Raw genomic sequence first — 6,000 nt, 5'->3', positions numbered from 1 at the left:
TGGCCGGCCCTAGGGTATTTTTGGGCTAATTAGGCCTTTGTGAATCATTATTCATTAAGTTGTCATACAACTTAAGTCAATGGGCTTGACGTTCAAAGCCCATTGGGCCTTAATGTCCAAAACTATCCCGAGGTCTTTAACGAACTTATTTGTTTGATTAATTAACATATTAATTAATCCTTGCCATAAATAAATGATTAAACCATTTAGGCCCTGTTTGGCAGATCGGATAGAGGATCGGATAGGACTAATTATACGGACGCGGGTGTTTGGCGTTCACTCGTACTAAATAAGCGCCGGATTAAATTAACCGGTGTGTTTATTTAGTACGGTATACACCGGACTAATAAAACCAACCAAAAGGCCGGGATTATTAGTCGGCCCTCTCTCTCTCTCTATAGGCGTCGTCGTCCTCCCCCCCCCCCGGTCACCTTCTCTCACCATCGGCGTCCTCCCCGTCGCCGTCTTCGTCCTCCCCGTCGACGTCGTCGTCCATCGGCGTCCTCCCCGTCGCCGTCGTCGTCCTCCCCTGCAACTGGGTCTTGCGAAGAAGCATGCACTCTTGATTTGGGTTGATGTGGATCTGATGACTCATGGTTGCTCACCAGATGTGCAGGCAGGCGGGGAAGAAGAAGGGAGTGAGAGGGAGGACGTTTGAGGGGTGCGGCGGAGAGAACGGGGAAGAAGAAGGGATGGTTTCAGATTTTTTTTTTTTATTTTTATAAGTTTAATTTAATTTTAAGTTTGATTTAGCCTATCCGGTATAAAACCAAACACAGTATAAATAATACGGTCATTAGTCCGATACTGCACCAAACGCCCGACTAATTTAGTCAGTACTATCCGATGGCTATTTATCCTATCCGACAGAAATAGTCAGTACAGTCCGAGCTGCCAAACGAGGCCTTAATCATTCTTACTCATCTCCATTATTTCTTCAATCTCCACCTTACACGGTGTGCGATCCATTAGGTTCCTTTTAGCGAGGCAGTGGGCGATTAAAACCATTTTATATCGATTGTGAATTGAAACTTACTTTCAATTCTCCCTTTAGTGATTACACACGTTTAGGGCTTCCACAAACCATGAGTGACACCTTGCAGCATATCATGGTTACCCAAGCTAATCAGAAGAGGTAGAGAAAACCTATTCAGTTTGGGATTACAAATGCAATACGGTCTTTCTCTAATCTAATACTCTTGACCACATTGTTTGGTATGATAGTTTATTTGTTCATGTCTACTATCCAATGTGAGTCGTGTGCTTATATGATTACCTTGAATGTGATTCGGAACGCATTCCCAAATCTCATTCATACTCTGGCCAAAGATTCAAAATCATATCATAGAGTATTCTCCCTCAAACAGTTTGAAGGTTAGAGATCCCTTGTTGCGCATTCACTTGCCTCCATGGCTAAGTAGCTTAACCCCAACGATGCCGTGGACACCCTCCTGATGGAGTGACTTTGACATAATCAAAGATCAAGGACTTAACCACAAGACAACTATGATGCCTCAGGTCAAAGGACTACTTTGCATTATCCCAACCATGAGTTCTCATGTGACATGAGTATGAGAACTCTTCGTCGATCGCGTTCAGTGAACTCATTCTCTATTGAGCACCTACGTACTTGTCTTGATGTCACACACACCAATGACTCGAGACTAGTCACTCTCCCTGAGAGAAGACATAGCACGTACCGATCTTGACGGACTGTCAATGCCCAATTGGCAATCCTATGATCAGGAACATTTAGGATGTGTCTACGAAAGAATGGTCTCATGAATCTAACTTCATTAGATTACATTCTCCCAATCACATATTCCTTGGACTTTATCGTTTAAGCATATAACATTTATATGAGACGGCTCAAACAATAATCTTTGCCCTTTATATTAAACTAGATTAGTTTAACATGTGAAATGTCCGTAAAGTATCATCATATGATTGGCTTTAGGGCACATTTTCAACACTAATTCATCCTCAGTTAGGGACAAGGAGAAAGAAAGCAAGAGGTGGGCACTTGGAAAGATTGAAGAAAGAAACAGACCATCACCTCTACCTCGTGCCTGCCTACCGTGCAGAAGAAATAAGCAGAGAAGAATGAAGACTGCACAATCAAATCAACCCAGCAAAAAGAGTTTGATTTGAAACCAAAGAACTTTGATATTCCTCGCTCAGAATTCCAAACCAGTTCGAGATCAAAGCTGTGGAAAGTCAACAAGATCATCTATCTCCAAAACTAGATTTGCGTTCTTAAACTCTACTATGTTTGGTTTTTACTTTGCCATACTTGTCATGTTTATTCGTTGTTTGTTGTTTGCTTATTTTTGTGTGAGTTTATGCTTGAAACATTGAGGACAATGTTTGATTTAAGTGTGGGGGGGGTAACCAAGTTGTTTTGCATGAAATTCGTAGGAGTTTATCACCCATTACTTCTAGTGTTGTTCCTTGCTGTTTTTAAGTGTTTTTAAGCTGTTTTGGAGTGTTTTAGTGTGTTTTGACATAAAAATCTGAAAATCTCATAAAAATTTGAAAAATTGTTTTGAAAAACCCAAAAAGAGTTGTTTTTGTGTGTTTATTTGTGTCTTAGGGTACCTTCCAACACAATGATGAGGATTTGGTTTTTAAGTACATGACTGTTAAAGAGAGTTATAAACATGGATGAAAATTTGATTTACTCTTTGGTGTATGCTTGGTTGTGGTTATAATTTATAAATTCACTTGCAATCATAAAGGGAAATTCAGTTTTTGTAACATGCTTGAAGGAAGGAACTCAAATGAACACTACAACCTTGTGAGACTTGAGCCTAAAATGTTTAGTTGGAGAGTTAATAATTTGTGCACCATTGTGTTCTAAAGTCGTTGCATGATCTCATTATTCTTTGCTTGGTTGCTATTTAGAAGGCGTTTCATCATTTAGTTCCAAATGCTAGAACTCATGCCTATTTCATTCAAAGCATGCTATTGATTTGCATAACACATATTCAAGATGAAGTTGTGTAGTGACCACCAAAGCCAAATTGTCGTGCCCCTATTTCATTATGTGTTTAAGTTTAACCCCGTTGAACCTTGTTAAGCCTATGTTCTTTGTTAACCCACACTATCCTTACCTAACCTAGTTTTAGGACCATCCATACCCTTATTCTTGAAGCATAGTAAAACATGACTTAAAATGAACTCCTTTTTTATCAATGTATTGCAGAAAGCAGTGTGGGGGAAGTGATTCTTTTGTGTGTGTGTGTGCCAAAGTCCTTAATAAGGCACGGGTAGAAAAGAAAAAAAAAAGAGTATGAAAAAAAGCTCTAAAGTGTTGTTTGTTAAAAAAGGGTCCAAAACATTGAATTCGGCCCTAAGTGTTGCATGAATCTTCCCTTTGTATATAAAAGTTGATTCTACATTCTAAAGTGAATTCCAAGTGTCTATTTCATTGCTTTGCTTGCTATCGCTTTAAGAACGTTTGTTATTCCTACCCTTTCTTTATTAGCCATTACCCCAAGCCCTGTTACAACCTTTGACTTCAATTTTGAGTGTTGTGTTTTCAATTTGTGGAGTTCGAAATTTGTATGAGCATATGGTGTCACTGGTTCTCGCATCTAAGTAGTAGCATTCCATTCATGAGATCATATCTAACCATGCTTAATAACTCCAAAAAATTGCTTTTTTTTGTTATAACATATGTGAGTCCTAGTCTTTCGTGCTTCCATTAATCTTCTCACGTGTACTAGTGTAAGGTGTGTAGTTAGAAATTGTGTGTGAAAATAGAGAGTATCTTGTAAGAAATTGAGCAAATTCTCTAAGGCATGTTACTACATTCAAAACATCATTTTAATTGGTTAATTGTGAACTAGTAAGTGGTGAATGTGATTAAGTATGTGCTTAAGTGTAAAGATGACCAAAATCTGTGGGAATGATGATTTTTAACATGTCATGTTTCATTGAAAATCCCTGAGGCAAATGTTGGAAGGTCTAGGTTGTGTTTTGTTTGTTTTGTTTGTTTCGTTTTGTTTCTTTTGTTTTGCTCGAGGACTAGCAAAAGCTAAGTGTGGGGGAATTTGATAGGTGCATATTTATACAACTTAGTTAGCTTGTTTCTTGGCATTTACTTAGTTTAATTCTAGTTATTTTAGTACTTTAAGCTATTTTCGTGTGTTTGTAGGTTCAAATAACAAAGTTGGCAACAAAGTGCTATTTGGAGCATTTTTGGGCTAAGATTGGATGGTGCAAGCATGGAGACATGAGGATGGACATTTTTGAAGATTAGAAGGCTAGAAATCAGCATGTGTGTGTGCAAGTGTGTTGACCTACAACTACAAATATTCATACACGGCATGGGTAGAAAATATGTTGATTGCTAGCTAAAATAAAGAAGAACATATGTGTGTGCAAGTGTAATAGCTGGTACATGTGGAAATACAGATAGAAAACAACACACACACATGCAAAGAACAGAGAGACAGCATTCATACACGGCATGGACTTGATTGCTAGCTGAAATGATGTTATGTGGAAATGATGATTACATGACAGCACACACACATGAGAAGTGAGCTGGAACACATGGCAAAGAGTGCAGAAAATCAAGTTTGAAGGCACATGGACAGCTGCAAAGGGGTGTTATCCATCACATTTCCTTGCCCATGCCATGCATCACCCTTGTCCCCTGTATTATTTCTGTTTTCATACACCATTACATTGAATCATTGCACTCAATTGGTGAACATCCCTTGTCCCCTTCACCCATCAGATTTCATTCACTTTTACCTCCACTACATGCACTCATTGATGCACCACTCCTTCACTTTCCTTGCCCATGCCGTGCATCATGAATCAACCTGCACCTATGACTCATTTCTGCACCATTCCACCTCTCTTTCCTTTATCTACCATGTGCACAATCATTCATGTTCCCTACTTGCATTCATAGCTGCAACACCACTCCATTTCACCCCCCATGCTTTGCATCATTACTTTACTTTCACCTTTGAATCATTGCTCACACCACCATCCATTCCTCCATGCCGTGCACTTCCTCTATAAAAGGAAGTGTGTGTGGCAGCCATTACATTCAGTTTTTGCTTGAGAATTCATCCCCATTCCAATACAACTTTCATCCAAACACATCCATTCCACCATACAACCAAACCTTCAAACACTCACCAACACCTTGTGCCGTAGCAAAGGAAGGGAAGGAAAATGCTTGGACGTGTATGATGTCCAACTTGGATCGTTGGAGCGTTTAGGTGTCTTCTTTCTTTTGTTTTCAATGTCTAAATTTGTTTATCGTTGCTTTGTAAGTATGAGGAACTAAACCCCCCTTAGCTAGGGGGGAATTCGAAACCATGTTCATGCTTGCAATATGATTTGATTACCTTTAGTTGTGATTCATAAGTTGTGAATTCAGTTTACTTATCCATTTGAATTAAAACTGATTTGTGTACGTTGGTTGAGAGTGCACGCTTAATTTTCATGCATAAATCTGATGCGAGGATATAAGGGAGTTTCACCTAATCGTTATGAACTTATATTCACAAGTAGTAAAGGTTGCTTGTCACAATCGTGTTAAGTAAATTCTTGGCATAAGTTTCATGCAATTCATAGTTACAAGTGTTTCGTCAATACTTATGATTTTCATAGAACTTAATGATTCTTGCTTGTATCTCTATTATGCAATTCATGTTGGGAGCTTGTGGGGAATGCTTTGGGTTGTTGTATGCAATCATCCAATTCAATGAAATTAGGAAAATCTGAGGGTTAATTAGTGCAATTCACAGTTAATCTAGGGCGTTGAGAATTCGTAGTTTATTGAAAAGCAACTGGAAATCGTTTTGTTTGCAAGTGTGTCATGTGTGGAGAAGAACCTCCTAGCTAGCCTTCCATCCATTCAATTTACTCAAATTCATGCATATTTCATTAGTTCTTTAATTTACTTGTTTTGTTTTCAAATTCGTCGAAACCAAAACCCCCTCTACCTTGTTGAGTCATATTAGTTAGAAACTG

Source organism: Malus domestica, chromosome 13, assembly GCF_042453785.1.
Source record: "Malus domestica chromosome 13, GDT2T_hap1".
Taxonomy (NCBI): Eukaryota; Viridiplantae; Streptophyta; class Magnoliopsida; order Rosales; family Rosaceae; genus Malus; species Malus domestica.
This window is presented reverse-complemented; position numbering follows the sequence as displayed.